Genomic DNA, 20,377 nt, shown 5'->3' with positions numbered 1-20,377 from the left:
AAAAGAAATGAAATCTAGTGAGGAAGAGAGATGGTGCTATATGTCAAGAGAAAAAGATATGAAATCTAGTGAGGAAGAGAGATGGTGCTATATGTAAAGAGAAAAAGAAATGAAATCTAGTGAGGAAGAGAGATGGTGCTATATGTCAAGAGAAAAAGAAATGAAATCTAGTGAGGAAGAGAGATGGTGCTATATGTAAAGAGAAAAAGAAATGAAATCTAGGGAGAAAGAGAGATGGTACTATATGTAAAGAGAAAAAGAAATGAAATCTAGGGAGGAAGAGAGATGGTGCTATATGTCAAGAGAAAAAGAAATGAAATCTAGGGAGGAAGAGAGATGGTGCAATATGTAAAGAGAAAAAGAAATGAAATCTAGGGAGGAAGAGAGATGGTGCTATATGTAAAGAGAAAAAGAAATGAAATCTAGGGAGGAAGAGAGATGGTGCTATATGTAAAGAGAAAAAGAAATAAAATCTAGGGAGGAAGAGAGATGGTGCTATATGTAAAGAGAAAAAGAAATGAAATCTAGGGAGGAAGAGAGATGGTGCTATATGTAAAGAGAAAAAGAAATGAAATCTAGTGAGGAAGAGAGATGGTGCAATATGTAAAGAGAAAAAGAAATGAAATCTAGGGAGGAAGAGAGATGGTGCTATATGTAAAGAGAAAAAGAAATGAAATCTAGGGAGGAAGAGAGATGGTACTATATGTAAAGAGAAAAAGAAATGAAATCTAGTGAGGAAGAGAGATGGTGCTATATGTAAAGAGAAAAAGAAATGAAATCTAGTGAGGAAGAGAGATGGTGCTATATGTAAAGAGAAAAAGAAATGAAATCTAGGGAGAAAGAGAGATGGTACTATATGTAAAGAGAAAAAGAAATGAAATCTAGGGAGGAAGAGAGATGGTGCTATATGTAAAGAGAAAAAGAAATGAAATCTAGTGAGAAAGAGAGATTATAAAAATACTTCTTCAAACATCAAGCAATGAACGACCTTCTTGCCTACAGAGCTATCTACAGCTTTAGGACCATTGTTTGCTTGTCATTATTAGTTTTTTTGTCATTTCAATTTGGACTTTTCTCATAATCTCTTCCTAATCTTGTAGGTCTTACTGTTTTATTTTAGACCTACCTATTTTAGCAATTCTCAAAATTCAATAAACACTTCGAACAGTGGCGTAACGAAGGTGGGGGAGGGGGTGTCAAAATTCAAAAGTCCACCCTGACCCACACTTGAGGGGGAACCCCATATGAATATTCTATTTTTTTTTTACAGTAAATATTAAATATTACGCCACTGCAATGTAATTTTGCTATTCACGTGGAGTCACAAATACTAGACAGCATTGATCTAGATGATGTTATAGATGTCTTTGCTGCATATAAAGCACGACATGAGGCCATATAATTGAGATTTGTCACTTGTGCATTTTTTTTGCCGATAAACAACGGTACTATTCATTAAAAGAATCTTAATGATTATTCTTTTGTTAATCTTGCTTATATACTGTACCAATTGGCATTTCGACTTCTATAGGCCTATTCATTAATGTACATTATCTTTGAGTTTGATGTCTAATGTCAACATATTTTTTTATTTTTTAAAGTATTTTTTTTATTATTATTTCTCGGTGTACCAAATAAATGTCGAACAGAAAGTTCACAAAATTTCTGATAAACATGAACAAAAATTGCATTTTTATGTCGAACTGTTTTCTTTATTTTAGGTGATTAAATCTTTAGTCATAAAAACAACATTAAAAGAAAAACAAATTAACAATTTATATTAATAGAGGCACGCACGCTCCCACCATGCTATCAGGACAATAGAAAGCTATGGCTTCACTAATCATTCATAAGGCACATAATGATCTTGAATTTTATAGTCTGCACATGTACGCTTGGCCTCGTTCTGAAAAGAAAAGAAAATATGCAACCAATCATTCCGAAGTTGACGTAATAACCAGCCATTGGTTTGTTAATGTTCCATTGACTTGTGCATGTGTGTAGGTGTGTGTGTGTTTATGTGCGTCCCGTTCAAGAAAAAGGTCAGTTAATTCTGTAATATATAGACCTACGCTGTCAGCTTTAAATATCACTGGAGATCAGCGTTTCTCAAGCTTGCGCTGGTGGAGCCCCCTAAATGAGAAGAATTTTGTTCGCACCCCCCCCCCTCCTTTTAAGCTAGCTGGGGACACAGTGAGGTCCAGGAGGGCTTTTGGAATGTAATAAGGAAGAAAAGAATAGCTAACTTCTCACCGTCACCATAGAAACACACACACACACTCCCTAACACTGTGCAACACACACATGACAATGTTAGAAAAATAAAAATAATTTGGCAACAAACGTAAATCGAAAATCTAATGGACAAAAAAAACTTGTTCGTTACATTGAACTACGGTGGAACACAAAACACACATACAAAACACTGTCCTTCTTAAGGACATTAAAAACACTGTCCTTCTTAAGGACATACAAAACACTGTCCTTCTTAAGGACATTCAAAACACTGTCCTTCTTAAGGACATACAAAACACTGTCCTTCTTAAGGACATTCAAAACACTGTCCTTCTTAAGGACATACAAAACACTGTCCTTCTTAAGGACATTCAAAACATTGTCCTTCTTAAGGACATACAAAACACTGTCCTTCTTAAGGACATACAAAACACTGTCCTTCTTAAGGACATACAAAACACTGTCCTTCTTAAGGACATACACAAAATGATCATATATGATGTGATTACAACATTTAGCGCCACAACGCCCAGAGCCAAAACGGCTGGGTCAAAACTAGTACGCGCCCAAATGCACTACACCATGGATTTCGACCGTTTTGACGTGTGTGAGAGTTCATCTCAGTGAAGGCGCTTTGAAATGCCTTCCTCAAAAACATTTCAGTAGTATAACTATGCATACATTTTGATTTTATTTAAAAAATGAATCGACTCTTAAAATATATTAACTTCTTTAACATTTGGTAGTAATGTCATTTTTAATTGGTTAATAGATAATTACAATGAAGAAATATTTTCAAGCATAATTACAATGAACAAATATTTTTAAGAAATTGACCGGCTAAGCTCATCCCATTTTTGTCAGGACGTGGCGTCGCCATTTAGAGAATCTCTCGCCCCTAGGGGGGAGGGGCACCTTCACAGTTTGAGAAACGCTGCTATAGTTCACTTTAAATGTTAAGCGTGCTTGCAACAGGCGTTTCGCATTTAAGAATATTTGCAGATTATTGTTTATGTCATATTGGCAGAATGCAGGTCATGTCATCAAGAAATCTTGACTTGTGTGTTTTTAAAGAAGTTTCTTTAGAGAGAAAGATTATTACATTCTAGCCAACATATTTTACTCAACGGTAGGGGAGGTAGAGTTTTAGCACGGAACTATTGCGACGTATGTCCGTAGCGGAAAATTCCACACTACATGGCGGCCATCTTAAAAAAAATATAACTTTTTTTTTCTAAATTTTTAACTAGCGTTTCATATTTGTTACTTGTAACCATACCTGTTATGTGTAGCCATGTCTGTTACATATGACCATATCTGTTACGTGTAGCTTTACTTTTTATATGTGAACATACATGGAGCGTATTGTCATACCTGTAAGATATAACCTTTTCAATGTCCTACGTGTGACTTTAGCAATTCGTATACTTGTATGCAGTCAAGTCAATACCAAGCATAACTCTATCAAGCATACCTTTAACATGCCTATAACATTCCTTTATACTACAGACACGAGTATACCATGTCACAACGCAATAAGAGTTGCTAGATCTAATACTTGACAATCGATCTGAACAAGAGCTGAGCTGAACACACATTCCGTCATCTAAATCTAAGTAAAACCCTATAGATTAAGATCAAAGTTTGATCAACCAGCGCATTGATGTTTTTTTTTTTTTTTTTTTTTGGTGATGCCCTAATAAGATAACACTGTCGAACATAAACTTATATGTCACTTTTAAACATATAGTACCAGCACATATATTTTACATAACAGAATATAACGATTCTGCGTTGCCTAGTATGTTCAGTATTGTGTTTTAGTTTTTAGACAACTGAAAGAGTCAAATAAATGACTTGTTAATGTCAAATAAAAGAAGATATTGATGCTGGGCAGTTATGGATTGACTCGCTAGCTATGTGAGGTGTGGGCTAGCTCGATTTGTACCCTTGTTATCTCGGCTAAGTAACTAGCCTAGTAGTTGCAGTGGTCCTTTGACTCTCGCGGGTCCAATTTTCTCGGGGGGGGGGGGGAGGGGTCATATCGCTGGTTTTGAAACAAATATTTATGGACTCCGCGTTTTCCTGTATATGTATATATTTTATGATATTGCAGACAAAATCACACAATTTATTATTTTGAATTTACAAATATTAATTCTAACACTAAAATTAAAACAATATTTACAAATATTAATTTATGCGCTAAAATGTTCTTGCTATGGCAAACCAATACAACGGTACTTTACTCTACGCACCAATTCTGTTAATACTGTAATGTGACAGAGTACTGTATGATAATTGTAAAACTTACTTAATATTTAAGGAGTCTTTAAAAAGAAACAGCTTGTAAATTTGTTAAGAAAATGGGAAATTGGTATTTAAGGGTTTCAAGAGTTAGGTGAAGTCCAGCGATACTGTTTAGTTGAAGTCCAGCGATACTGTTTAGGTGAAGTTCAGCGATACTGTTTAGGTGAAGTCCAGCGATACTGTTTAGGTGAAGTCCAGCGATACTGTTTAGGTGAAGTCCAGCGATACTGTTTAGTTGAAGTCCAGCGATACTGTTTAGGTGAAGTCCAGCGATACTGTTTAGTTGAAGTCCAGCGATACTGTTTAGGTGAAGTTCAGCGATACTGTTTAGGTGAAGTCCAGCGATACTGTTTAGGTGAAGTCCAGCGATACTGTTTAGTTGAAGTCCAGCGATACTGTTTAGGTGAAGTTCAGCGATACTGTTTAGGTGAAGTCCAGCGATACTGTTTAGGTGAAGTCCAGCGATACTGTTTAGTTGAAGTCCAGCGATACTGTTTAGTTGAAGTTCAGCGATACTGTTTAGTTGAAGTCCAGCGATACTGTTTAGTTGAAGTCCAGCGATACTGTTTAATTGAAGTCCAGCGATACTGTTTAGTTGAAGTCCAGCGATACTGTTTAGTTGAAGTCCAGCGATACTGTTTAGTTGAAGTCCAGCGATACTGTTTAGGTGAAGTTCAGCGATACTGTTTAGGTGAAGTTCAGCGATACTGTTTAGTTGAAGTCCAGCGATACTGTTTAGGTGAAGTCCAGCGATACTGTTTAGTTGAAGTCCAGCGATACTGTTTAGGTGAAGTCCAGCGATACTGTTTAGTTGAAGTCCAGCGATACTGTTTAGTTGAAGTCCAGCGATACTGTTTAGGTGAAGTCCAGCGATACTGTTTATATCAAAAGATTGCGAACGTATATGAAAATCGGTACCGCATTTCGGAATTTTGCATCTTATCGTTTGTTTTCTGGAGAGATTGTGATTCCTCTCTGGAGTCCTTCTCTATTTTAATTAGTCGGACTTGCATTTGACCAATAGATAGGGTCCATGATTTCTTCGACATTGTACAAGTATTACAGGTATCTCACTGCACATGAGTATTTCATTTCTCTTGTTTTCATAGAGCTGAGTATAATAACGTGGGTACACAATTCAAAGATGAGTTTGTTGTGAAGGAAATGAATGGCCAGTAAGTTGCAAGGATACAACCACATTGATGAGTGAATACAATAGAAGAAACTCTTTAGAGCATGGTTGTTATAATTTATAGTTATAGTTTACGAAGCCAGGATATTTTAGTTTACATTGAAAGCATGCTTTAATATAAAGAGCATTTATAGAGCATGTTAGGCTCTTTATGCTGGTAATGGAGATACTATAGTTATTTTAGCGGGGGAGGGGGGGGCATGCTATATCTCATTGAAAGAATTAAAACAGTTTATAGTTTGCAGAGGAGGCATGTTATATCAATATAATGTATTAGTGAGTATCATTTATGGCATAAAAAATATAAATACATAGCTTTTTGGTGTATTGGGTGTACAGAACAAATGTGGATTCATTGGCCTCCTTCAGTCGTAGAACGACTATGGTTCATCTTCATATGGCTGTGAAGCCCTATTTTGGAGAGACACTCCCGTCCACATATACTGCAGATCAAGGTGGCGTTCGCTTTGGTGGTAGAGGAGCCGGCCATTTTCCGTGTGGCACGCTTTTCTTCAAGAGCTGAGGCCCATGTTTTCTCGCTGTCCATAGCTTTCTTGGTCACCGTCCCTCTCCAACTTGTGCGGTCTAATGCTATGTCTTCCCAATGGTCCATATCGATGTTCATTGATTTTAAATCCCGCTTTATCACATCCACATAACGGTGGTGGGGGCGACTAGTTTTTCTTGAGCCAGACGCAAGTTGCCCGTACAGAAGGATTTTCGGGAAACGATTGTCCTCCATCCGGCGCCAGAGCAGGCGGCGTTGCCTGAGGAATGAAAAGATGCTGGAAATGCCCGTTCTCGCGAGGATCTCGGTATTACACACTCTTTCTTTCCATGTTATTTTTAAGATCCTTCGAAGGCAGCGCAAGTGGAATGAGTTTAGTTGTCTCTCTTGCTTTGTGTAGGTAGTCCACGACTCACCGCCGTACAGTAGCGTACTAAGAACGCATGCTTTGTACACCTCCATTTTGGTCGCTGTGGTGAGCTTCTTGTTTTCCCAAACTCTTGGTCGGAGTCAGCGAAGGATGATGCGGCCTTCCCTATGCGTTTTTTATCTCCTCTTCTAGAGACAGGTCACCTTGAATTTTCAACCCAAGGTAGGAGAATTCGTTCACGTCATCTACCTTGTTATCGTCAATGAGGATGGATGGTGGTGTTGTAGCAGATGGTCCCATAACATTAGTTTTCTTTGTGCTGATGGTTAGGCCATACTCTTTGCAAGCTTAAGAGAAGCAGGACATTAGTGACTGAAGCTCCTCTTGTGAGTGTGCCACAACCGCTGCGTCGTCCGCAAATAGCATATCTCTTACGAGGGTGGTTCTGATTTTAGTTTTGGCATTCAGTCTAGCAATATTTAAAAGTTTGCCATCAAATCTGGAATGAAGATATATGCCTTCGGTGGATTTGTCGAACGCGTGGTTGTATTAGCATTGAGAAGAGTATGCCAAAGAGGGTCGGGGCCAGGAGACATCCTTGTTTGACTCCGCTGTTTATGCTGTTGAACTGCACAGTACCCATCATATTTTGGTGGAAAGAGACAATAATATTTAGCAGCGTGGGTGGACAGCCTATTATCTGTAAGATTTTAAAGAGGCCTTCTCTGCTGACTAGATCAAAGACCTTTGTCAGGTCAATGAATGCTATGTACAAAGGCATTCTTTGCTCTCTGCACATTTCCTGAAGTTGACGGATGGAGAAAATCATGTCAATTGTGGATCTCCCTGAGCGAAAGCCGCACTGTGATTCTGGATAGACTCGATCAGCAAGTTTTTGCAGCCTGGGAAGTATCACTCGAGCAAGAACTTTGCCTACAATGCTTAGGAGAGAGATTCTCCTGTAGTTGTTGCAGTCCCTTCTGTCACCTTTGTTCTTGTACAGGGTGATGATCTTAGCATCCCGCAGATCCAGTGGCACAGCACCTTCTTGTCAACACTTACAGAGCAGTTCATGTAGAGGTTGGCTTAGTGTAGTTTTGCATTGTTTTAGAAGATCTGGAGGGATACCGTCGCATCCAGGGGCTTTACCAGTTGCCATGTTTTCTATGGCTTTGTTGAGTTCTAATAGGGTGGGTGCTTCGTTTAGTTCATTCATTATGGGTAATTGGTTGATGGCGTTAGGGGCTGTGGTAGAGACTGAGTTTGTTGTAGCATAGAGTTCGAAGTAATGTTCGACCCATCTGTGCATTTGTTCGCTCTTGTCTGTGATAATTTGCCCAGTGGTTGATGTAAGAGGTGCTGACTTATTATGGGAGGGTCCGAGAGCCTTTTTGATTCCTTCGTACATCCCTCTTATGCTGCCTGCTTGTGCAGCGAGCTGAATATTATCACTGAGTTCTATCCAATATTCGTTGGCACAGATCCGTGCTGTCCTCTGCACAGTGGCTCTAGCTACTTTCAGAGTTAACAGATTGCATTGGGTAGGTTCCGCCTTGTATGTAGCAAGTACATCTCTTTAAATGTGGATTAGATAGCTATACATCTTTTTAAAGGTATATACTAACTTTTTATGGTACTACTGTGTTGCAAAATCAATGTATTTAAGCTCTTTGATTTGTAAACTATTTTACAGTTTAAATATAGGTTTATCGTGAAGACTCGAAATTCAGGAACATTATATATATATATATATATATATATATATATATATATATATATATATATATATATATATATATATACAGAGAGAGAGAGAGAGAGAGTTCATTTCATCTAACGAGCATATTATAACATATATAAAAATCTTTGAACGAGGTCATTACGCATTGTTTTTGTTCAAATTTTTGAACCTGTCATCAACAGACGTTGGCCAAATTATGTCCACTTGTTCCAAACTGTGAACAGAACAGCAAGGGTCATAGCGACCTGGGTAAAGAACGGGTCATTGAAAACGGACAATATGTGTGTGTGTGTGGGGGGGGGGAAATAATGGGAACTCTCCTATTGCGTTGTACAGCTTGAATCCATTGGAAACATTTCACTCCTATTTCAGAAAATCCACAACAATCTTATAAACATTCCAGCTATTTTGTACACGACTATTTTAGTCTTTGCCTTGTCAGTTTTTACTTGATCTGTCTCGCTTTCTTTTCCTGTAGTAGCTCATTGTGTAACTATATTCTGCAACAAGGGAGTTAACACAAGCATTCACCTGGTGTTTAGGCTATCTTTTGGACAATCCGTGGCTGACATAATTTTTTGCATTTAATTTTATTCTAAAATGTCTGAATGTGATTGATGAATTTTGCAACAACGTAAAGTGTACATATGAAAAATAGAATTGATTTGAATTGTACATGAAATTCCATGAAAGTCAAACCAAGGAAACACAGATGAATTCTATAATTGTTATTATTATATGATACCGCAGTATGCAGCATTTACACCTATACACCTAAAGATACATGACAGAAAAACTATGACTTACAGATTGTAAATTGTATCCGGTGTACAAACTAATAGTGTACATAAGCTATGCTTATTTTATTCAAAGGCTATACGATAATTTTTTGCTCTTTTGAGCACCACAGAATCAAAACTTATTGAAAAACAAATGGGCAACTAACTAGCGGTAATAGAGAAGAGTTGATACGAAGATGTTGTTATCAAGAAGATAATCCAGTTACTGGGTGATTTCAATTGATAACTTCTCAGGAATTATAAGTTTTGTTTAATACTATTGTCAATGAACTATAGCCTTACTTCATTAGATCTAGAGCCTTACTTCATTAGATCTAGAGCCTTACTTCATTAGATCTATAGCCTTACTTCATTAGATCTAGAGCCTTACTTCATTAGATCTAGAGCCTTACTTCATTAGATCTATAGCCTTACTTCATTAGATCTAGAGCCTTACTTCATTAGATCTAGAGCCTTACTTCATTAGATCTATAGCCTTACTTCATTAGATCTAGAGCCTTACTTCATTAGATCTAGAGCCTTACTTCATTAGATCTATAGCCTTACTTCATTAGATCTAGAGCCTTACTTCATTAGATCTAGAGCCTTACTTCATTAGATCTAGAGCCTTACTTCATTAGATCTAGAACCTTTCTTCATTAGATCTAGAGCCTTACTTCATTAGATCTATAGCCTTACTTCATTAGATCTAGAGCCTTACTTCATTAGATCTAGAACCTTACTTCATTAGATCTAGAGCCTTACTTCATTAGATCTATAGCCTTACTTCATTAGATCTAGAGCCTTACTTCATTAGATCTAGAGCCTTACTTCATTAGATCTAGAGCCTTACTTCATTAGATCTAGAACCTTTCTTCATTAGATCTAGAGCCTTACTTCATTAGATCTATAGCCTTACTTCATTAGATCTAGAGCCTTACTTCATTAGATCTAGAGCCTTACTTCATTAGATCTAGAACGTTACTTCTTTAGATCTAGAGCCTTACTTCATTAGATCTAGAGCCTTACTTCATTAGATCTATAGCCTTACTTCATTAGATCTAGAGCCTTACTTCATTAGATCTAGAGCCTTACTTCATTAGATCTATAGCCTTACTTCATTAGATCTAGAGCCTTACTTCATTATATCTAGATCTATATGGATCATGTCTGCCATTTTAAAAAATGAATACAATTGACGTCAAGATTCAATGTTGTTTCGCTACAAATACTCGCCATTTTTTTATATTAGACATCTGAACAGTATTGCATTTAGAAACTAGATCTAGAGATTTATTGGATAGAGAGAGTTAATATAAGCTTTGTAAAAATAAGTGGAATCAAGAGCCTTGTACTCATGATGTACTTACCTGTATGTAATTAGTTTTTAAAAGCTGGACATTGAAATCCTCGACCAGCTATGCCTAAATAGAAACAAAAATCCTCTCATATGTATATGTATCTTTGAACCATCCGGAGGAGTTTGTATTTTAAAATAATTACATTCCATTGTAACACAATATCCCGGTACAAAAGTCATCTTGAATACATCGCAAGACTTTTTTTATTTATTTTTGAATACAATAACCCTGTATTAAATAAGTAAATTGCAAGGCGCTGATGTACAACACTCTCCATTCTAAGCTAAACCTTATCCAGTACAATACTTGTGTGTTGTTGTTTGATTTAGTCTATATCTTTGATTAGTCTGCTGTCCATTCTGAGCCAGTTTGCACTGAAAAACGAAACCTTCCAGTTATGTGATAGTGTCAGCTACTATTGCGACACGAGGGCTTGCGAAATACAATCTGAATGATGACTACGTGAAGGCAGAGAAACCTGTTTGAGGAGGACATTCCAAACCTCCAAGAAAGATTGCAAACCTAATTGCTTTTAAAACATTTTTTTAAATTCTGAGATCTATATTTTTATTTTCGATTTAGATATTGAAAAAAAATGTATTACCTAACAAGTGTTTTTGAAAAGAAAAAAGGAAATATCAAGATATTTTCCGGAAGAATTACAAAGACAGACTCTCTTCCACTTAGACTGAATGCAGCTACAGACTCGTAGAGTTGTGTATATTTTTCGTGACAAATGACATGTACATAGACAGACTCTATTCCACTTAAGTGCAGCTACAGACTTTTAGAGTTGCGTTACGCGGGATAGGGGAACCCTATGTATAATCGCATTGTCTCATTTCTCCAGCTTCAGACCGGACCTGGTTATTTTCTCTGGCTGTAGCGCAATGCTTCTCAGGGACTAACTCTTAGTCACGTGACTAATAGAACTGCTTGTAATACGAGGTGTATATGTCCAGTGTGAGGTCCGGTCTGGCAGACCACACTTCATCGCATTCTTATCTGTGATGTTTGAAAGGCGGGCGAAGAGGCTTTCTCTCGCTCTCTTACTCTCTTTATCTCGCGCTCTCTTTCTCGATTTCTCTTTTTATCTCCCTCTCTTTCTTTCGCTCTCTTTCACTTATTTCTCTCTTTCTTTCGCTCTTCTTCTCTATTTCTCTCTTTCTCTCTTTCTCTTTCTCTCGCTCTCTTTCCTCCCCTATCCGTTTGTCTGTATCTCTCTGCTTGTATTTTCTCCTAACATCTCCCCTACGTGTGTGTCTGTCAGTGTGTTAGTGTGAGTGAGTACAGTAGAACAGTGGAGTCCTACCCCACTCCCCCTGCCCTTATCCCAAGCATGTTCTCCCTGGAGAAGCAGGGTACGTGACGTTGCTTCTAATAGCCCTGCAGTGGTCATTCATTTCTTTGGGATTTAAGGTGTGTGCGCAGGCTCGGCCTGTAGACTTTATTCCATCCCTGGGCTTTCCTTCAACTGATGGTGGAGAAAATATCCCATTCCACATTCCTCCCACAGATAAACACACACACACACTTGTTTTTCAAAAGATCTGGCAAAGACTGCACAGCTTCTATCAACCCTATAAAAGACTAAATAAACACACATACGATCTATTATTATAACAAACTCTAATTCACACAAGCAATCATTCAAACACCCATACCAATTCACAATCAATCACTTATACAAAAACACATCAAATCTATCCTTTAACACGCATACAGTGACTGCTCCAATTAATTCACTATGCACGGATACAACACACACACACATGATCCTTAAATGCTCATACAAAAATAAGTTCCTTTTCAGATCGTGCGATCTATAAGGCAGATGATGTCAAGGTCATCTGTTTCTTGCACCAACGGTTAACGTGCAGAGTGTCACGTGGCCAGCACAACGACCAACCGCCTTTACTTTCCCCAACTAAAGTTAGGTACCTTTAGAGTTGGATAGACTCAAGGGCGCCCTAAAATCACGAGATTCGAACCCAGGACACCAGGTTCGGAAGCCAAAAGCTTAACTGCTCAGCCATACTAAATACTCATACAAAACAGACAGTCAAACAGTCTTTAAAACACATACACGGCCCACGCTACACTAAGACAACCTCAAATAACATCCTTCTAATTAGACTGATGAAATTGTATACCAATGTTGTAACAGGAAGAGATTGTAGACCAGTACACTTCAGATACATTGAAGCCACTTATAATGTGACAGCTTATGACAGGAGACTTAGTATTTGTTATCAGATCTATGCAGACATTTACAAAAAGATCTACGGCTACGTTTTCAATTGTCATCACCTTGGATCCTTCAATGATATTATTTTTATTTCCTCTGCCTACAACTAAATGATGGATGTCATCGTCCCGAGTTCGAACCCTGGCTGCTAAGCTGCTTTCATTACTTACCTGCAGGAGAAGGACAACATAATCTACATTTCCGTTGGCATGTCCCAAACTTATAAGAACAATAAAATGTTTTTGTTTTTTTCACGAGAATTGCATTTCATGGAACGTTCTGACTAACAATATACTTTATTTGTGTTGTTGTTTTTACAGAATGATTTTACCAAAAATAAATTGCTTTAAAAATACGATGGACATATATGTATATCATTAGAGCTATTAAGATATGAACGTAAAATGTCTTTTATTCAGTGATGTGTTCACCTCACTAAACTCAAATGCCCCCACACCCTTTTTATTTATGCTACATATATGGTACGTTATCTGCCGTTATTGAAAACCTCATTGGACTGTAGTCATTTTAATTTTCCTATTTCCTCTCTTAAGCCTTGGTTGAACAGATATTTTTTTTCTACGCTTCATATAGGGGTACATGGTGGAATCGAAGAAGTTACAACCGAAATGCAAATGAGCTCAAAGATACTACATGAGTTTTCCCCCTTTACAAATATTACATCCTAATCCAGGGGTTCTCAAACACTGGTACGCGAACCTCCAGGGGTCCGCAAGATGAAAATAAATTATATACAATTAAAATAATTTTCATTTAAAAGACAGTTTAACCGATCGGATAATTTTAATAATATTCAACTCGTTTGAACAAGGATATCATAGATTCTGTTTATAAAAACAGATTTTCATTTTATATCCTACATTTTGGATTATTGTCAATCAAGAGGTTGTTGACTCCCTTCCCGTCTTCGTATGTGGTACACCGAGCCGTAATAAACCTCATCACAAATACAAGAAAGGGCCAGACACTGGTCCTCGTTGACGTTTCTACTTACAAACATTGAGCCGGACATTGAGCCGGACATTGATACACTCATAAAATCTTATCAACCATATCCAAATAATTCATTTTTAAGCATAAAAACTTTTTCTAAAAAATTCTTTTCTTTCAACAGTTGTACATTATATACTATGCATGTAGCTTTTTCACTAAGGGGTCGTGGAAGGTTTTGACTACATAAAGGGCCGGGTTAAAAACGTTTTAGAATCGGGTCCAATTTTCACCCAGCACAGCGAGTGATGGCGGCAGGCAGTGTTCAAACTCGGGGCCTTCATGATCATCGAACATCAGCCCTGAGAACATACCACACGACCTTAAGTCGAGTGTCAGGTAGCCCTTTCATCTTTCAGAGATAGTTAGTAGAAAAACATTTTTGGAAATAAAGTTTGTCAGTTATCGAAATATAAATAATAAAAATAATTTTAAAAAATAGTCTGAGATTATTTTCTTAATATTTAAAATGTTGCGGACGCTAGATGTTATGATTATTGCGCTAAGTGATTATTGCGCAAAGCCATAAGACTTTTGCGCTAATTGCTAAGATTATTGCGCTAAATGATATGATTATTGCGCTAAATGATTGTTCACATTAAAAAAAATGTTGTGGCTTGCGTGTAATAAGAAATTATATTTTAAAGCAAATGAACTATAAATGAAAAGTATATTTGGACCAACTTCTCAAAATGCCTGCTTTGAAAGACCTCTGCTAATACATCACTTGAAAAGTCGCCATTCCCAAATGTTTACTTTCCAGTCATTTGTAGGAGGAAACGAATCAAAGCAAAGAAACAAAACACATGCGATCACAATAAACCATTTTTAATAGCATTGCTTGTGAAGGGGGCTGAGATGGTGGTCCGCCCATTCATGGCGTCAATTTCTTGAAACACACAAGTCGTGATCACGAAAACTCCCTGTGGTGTTAATGAGCCTGGGCGCTCCCCAGCCCCCCAACCATCCCGCTGCCCTCTCTCCCTCCATCTCTCCGAAATGGTACATATGTCTACCGTTATAGTTGCAACCTTCCCCCCTCCTCACACACACACACACACACACATGTTGCTACGAAGCGGTTTAAACTTGCACGCAAAATAAAAAAAGAAATATTGATATTGTGGTTAACATTCAAGATTTACGAGTTGGTCTGTAGGCCCACTTCTGTTTCCTATTTATTCACTACAGACGCCGTAAGAGCTGGCCATGTGGCCGATGGAACACAGATTTTATTATTGTGCTCAATTTTTGTTAAAAAAATAAACATTCTGACTATTTATTGCATCTTGAAATGTAAGAGATTTGAAGACGCCAGGTAGCAGAGATTTGTTTCCCCTCGTTTAAATGCAGGTTAACAACAAAAACAAATATATATATATATATATATATATATATATATATATATATATATATCATGGGCGTAGCCAGGATTTTTTTTTCGGGGGGGGGGGGGGTTTGGGGGGGTGAATTTTTTTCTCCCCCCCCCCGGCCCCCCCCCCCCCGGGGAAAAAATTATATGTATTTATGTGTGTGTGTGTGTGTGTGTGTGTACATAATCTTTATTACATTCTGACCCTTCATTCTTTCGGAAGACGTTTATTGTGCCCTAGAATAGGTTCTTCCAAGAGTTAGTGAAAAAATTGTAGATTCCCCGACATTACTAGCAAAGGGGTCTGGGGGAGCGCTAGGAGCTCCAACAGAGCGGGGCGAAGCCCCGCCGCCTAGCACTATTTCTGATATTGAAAACCAACAAAATGCATATTCTGAGGTATCTACAGTCCATTTTAATGCTATTAAAAAGTTTTATTTCAAAAACCTAATGTGCTATTCTTACTGACTTAGACCCTCCCACGCCGTTCGGAGCATTTGACGTCAAGCAGTTTCCATAAAAATCTGTCACTGGTAATGTCTGAAGCCTCTTCCCACCTACCATGAGGGCCTCTATGAATGAGTGGCGTCAAGTTGTACTAGGATATCATTGCAACTCTTCTTATGCGTAATTCATTTTGTCGGAGAACATGTCCTGCAAACCTCATGCGTCGCTCTCTCACAATCTTACTAAAGGGTCGACTCCCAGTTCGGCATAGGATTTCCTTGATTTAGATCCGATCTCTATAACTGACTCCTGAAATCTGTCTTAGCCATCTTTGTTGAGCTATATTTAGTGTTTTTCGATTTCGGTAGATGACTATTCACTGCAGTTTATTAATGGAGCCCTGCCACTGGTAAAAATGTGTAACCTCTCTTGAATACGCTCTTGGAATTAAGTGACTGTAGTTTGCTTTAGATTTTATATCGAAAAGAGAAGTTTTATCGTCAAAATCTTCTGTTGGGGGTTTTCTACCTCAAAATGCTCTGTAGGGGGATTTTAGACTCAAAACCATCTGGAGGGGTTTTAAGCTTTAAAAAAAGCCATCTGTAGAAGAAACTCAAATCCCCCGATTGGCTTGGCTACGCTCAAATAATTTTAGTGTGTAATTTGCTTTTTTTTATATTGAAGATGTATTTTTAGCACCAAACCCCTCTGAATGGGGGTTTAAACTCAAAACCCCTTTCGGCAACGCTCATAGCGTTTTGAGTGCGTAATTTGCTTTTTTTCTTACACTGAAGATGGCGGGGGTTTAAACTCAAAACCCCTTTGACTACGCTCATATATTTTAGAGTGAGTAATTTTCTTTTATTTATATTGAAGAGGTACTTTTTAGCTTCAAACTCCACTGGAGGGGAGTTTAAACTCAAAACCCCATAGACTACACTCATCACATTTTTAGTGTATAATTTGCTTTTTTTATTATTAAAAAGAGATATTTTTTACCTTCAAACCCCACTGAAGTGGGGTTTAAACTCAAAACTGAGTCAAAACCCATTTAGCTACGCTCATAACATTTTGAGTGCGTAATTAGCTTTTTTTTATATTAAAGAGGGGGTTTATCGTAAATTTTAGACGGGGTTTTAAAATCAAAATCTTCCTTAACTGTGCTCTTGGAATTAGGGGATTTTCGTTTGAATTTTTTTTTGTTTTGTTTTATAGAAGAGGGTGAGTTAACTGCAAAAACCCCAGGTAGGGGGTTTAAAACTCAAAACCCCTGGTAGGGGGTTTTAAACTCAAAACCCCTAGTTGGGGTTTTTAAATTCGAACCGCTCTGGTAGGCGTTTTAAACTCAAACCCCCCTGGTAGGGGTTTTTAAACTCAAACCCCCCTGGTAGGGGGTTTTAAACTCAAAACCCCTTTGGTTGTGCTAGGTCAAGTGATGGTTTAGTATTAAAATCTCACCTAAAATAAACAAAATCAAAGCAAAAAATCAGTCACTAAATTCCGACTCCCCCCCCCCCCAAGGGGGGGGATTTCATTTCGGGGGGTTTGAACCCCAAGAACCCCCCCCCCCCCTGGCTACGCCCATGATATATATATATATATATATATATATATACATATATATATGTATAAATTATTATTTTAGATTTAGGATTGCTCAAATTGCGCAACTAGACTTTGCTCTATGCATGAAACTGTTTAAGACTTTCAATATCTTTGTTTTAAGCAGAGAGGTTAATCGCCTACTTCTGGCACCATCACCTGACACTGGCGCTTGTCGGGGTATATCGCGACAGACATCTGGACATCAGAGCCGTGTTAAAAACACGTATACGTTCCTACACCTGGAGATAAATTGTCTCGAGCCGGTAGATATGTTGATATGTGTATGCCGTTATCTACGAGCTTAGAGAATATGATGAGGATATGATGACATGTGTATGCCGTTATCTACCAGCATGGAGAATATGATGATGATGGAACTTTTAAAATAATTATGTTGCGATGTGTATTTGGGTTAATGGTTGAAATGATATTAATCGCGTGTCATAAGTTGACCGTGTGTGGGCGGATTTAGGGGGGTGGGGAATGGGGAAGAAGGTCTACAAGATAAAAATGAAAACTTTATGTCTATTTTAAGGAGTGAGGTGACTTCCCATTTTACACCAATCATCGGCAATTAAAAAAAATTAATAGCATTCTAGTATTAGCTGAACATGATAAATTAGATGTGAGGAATCACAAAGTTTTATATCACTATCTATCTATCTATCTATCTATCTATCTATCTATCTATCTATCTATCTGTCTGTCTGTCTGTCTGTCTGTCTGTCTGTCTGTCTGTCTGTCTATCTATCTATCTATCTTAATATATATCTTAATATATATCTTAATATATATCTTAACATGCAGCTATCAGAGCACAATGAATGCACATAAAATGCATCTTTTTAACAGTAATTAACTATGGAGAAATAAGAAACTCCAGTAAGTACATATGGAACTGATATATTGCCTTAAATAGCATAGAGACAGATCCACTGCCTTTAAGTAGCGTAGAGACAAATCCACTGCCTTTAAGTAGGGTAGAGACAGATCCACTGCCTTTACGTAGCGTAGAGACACATCCACTGCCTTTAAGTAGCGTAGAGACACATCCACTGCCTTTAAGTAGCGTAGAGACAGATCCACTGCCTTTAAGTAGCGTAGAGACACATCCACTGCCTTTAAGTAGCGTAGAGACAGATCCACTGCCTTTAAGTAGCGTAGAGACAGATCCACTGCCTTTAAGTAGCGTAGAGACACATCCACTGCCTTTAAGTAGCATAGAGACAGATCCACTGCCTTTAAGTAGCATAGAGACAGATCCACTGCCTTTAAGTAGCGTAGAGACACATCCACTGCCTTTAAGTAGCGTAGAGACACATCCACTGCCTTTAAGTAGCGTAGAGACAGATCCACTGCCTTTAAGTAGCATAGAGACAGATCCACTGCCTTTAAGTAGCGTAGAGACACATCCACTGCCTTTAAGTAGCGTAGAGACACATCCACTGCCTTTAAGTAGCGTAGAGACACATCCACTGCCTTAAAGTAGCGTAGAGACACATCCACTGCCTTTAAGTAGCGTAGAGACACATCCACTGCCTTTAAGTAGCGTAGAGACAGATCCACTGCCTTTAAGTAGCGTAGAGACACATCCACTGCCTTTAAGTAGCGTAGAGACAGATCCACTGCCTTTAAGTAGCATAGAGACAGATCCACTGCCTTTAAGTAGCGTAGAGACACATCCACTGCCTTTAAGTAGCGTAGAGACAGATCCACTGCCTTTAAGTAGCATAGAGACAGATCCACTGCCTTTAAGTAGCGTAGAGACACATCCACTGCCTTTAAGTAGCGTAGAGACAGATCCACTGCCTTTAAGTAGCATAGAGACAGATCCACTGCCTTTAAGTAGCGTAGAGACACATCCACTGCCTTTAAGTAGCGTAGAGACAGATCCACTGCCTTTAAGTAGCGTAGAGACAGAGTTTTCATTACTACGAGGTTTCATTATCTAGAAGTTTCAATGGCTTAAAGTTTCATTGATTCGAAGTCTCATTAATTCAAGGTTTTAATTTTTTTGAGGTTTGCCTTTTTTTTTGAGTTTTCATTAGCTTGATGTTTCATGGATGATACTCTCTGAATGCACCCCCCCCCCCCCCCCCGCTTCCAAATGAAATGCAGAATTGCGAGTTTTAAATGATTTGCTCATTATAAGCATGTGGTAAAAATATTTTCAACCCTTGCAGAACGACCACTGTACCAGTAGCAACCCTTGGTAGATATCCACCAACACATAATATAGCGATAAACGTCGATTGCAATTTATATACATACACATACACACCTCCACACTGCCTCCTTCAAGTCTTCTTGCTTTTCTCTACTCTCGACTTTTATTTCCCCGCCTCTTCTCCTTGCGTCTGTAAAGGTTAAATTTGATCCAATGCATGGATAGCGCTTGCGCGTGCGATCCTTCAATACACTAGCAACGGGTACTGATGAATGATTTGGTCAGGTTATGGTCAGAATATTTATGAGGTTTATGTAAGAGAGACAAAATTGTAGGTTCAAATTTCATTTCCTAAGCTGAGGGGCATATCAAGAAAATGTTTGCTATTCACGAACAATAAAATGGGGGGGGGGTTGATTTCAACACAGAGGCAAACGACCTTGAAAGATGTACCACACGCAAAGCTAGATTCTGTCAGCAACACGAGAGCTGAGCTATGCATTGTACTATATATAAAATGTTCCCCTTTCAGACCTTACGATCTATAGGGCAGATGATTTTTAATAGTGGTCTGATTCTGTGGTCCATTTTTAACGAGGGTGTCATGTGGCCAGGACAACGACTTCAAATAAATTCAGATACCCATTAGAGCTAGGTGTACCCAGAGGCGCCTTAAGGAACCCGAAATGACTTTACCAAGAATTGAATCCGGGACCCCTCGGTTCGGAAGCCAGACGCTGTAACCCGGCCACTACGCCCCTCACTATAAATAGCAATGTTTTATGAATGGAAGATGGTGCGTAAATAAGGTGGTAGCGATCTAGAATAATTCTAGTCATTCATATCGCCTAATTTATCATAGGCCTAACTTTTTAAGGAAGATTATGTAATATTTTAATTTTGAAACATTATTTTTGTAATCAAAGAATTATATTAATATAAGAATAGAATAACATTTACTACAAACTTTTATGGAGTCTAAAGTATCTCAAAGTAACTCAATTTAAGGCATCAGTTCGACTTATTATTTA

At 38.1% G+C, this 20,377-nt stretch overlaps 1 protein-coding gene across 2 annotated transcripts in view; it reads left to right on the top strand.

Annotated features, from left to right (window-relative positions):
• Nucleotides 1-20,377, top strand: part of LOC106070507 (5-hydroxytryptamine receptor-like) — a 260,736-nt gene that overhangs the window by 11,369 nt on the left and 228,990 nt on the right. The gene's annotated exons all lie outside the window — the stretch shown is intronic.

The sequence above is a fragment of the Biomphalaria glabrata genome, chromosome 1 (assembly GCF_947242115.1).
Source record: "Biomphalaria glabrata chromosome 1, xgBioGlab47.1, whole genome shotgun sequence".
Taxonomy (NCBI): domain Eukaryota; kingdom Metazoa; phylum Mollusca; class Gastropoda; family Planorbidae; genus Biomphalaria; species Biomphalaria glabrata.
Note: the sequence above shows the minus strand (reverse complement) of the source record. Positions and strands in the feature narration are given on the sequence as shown.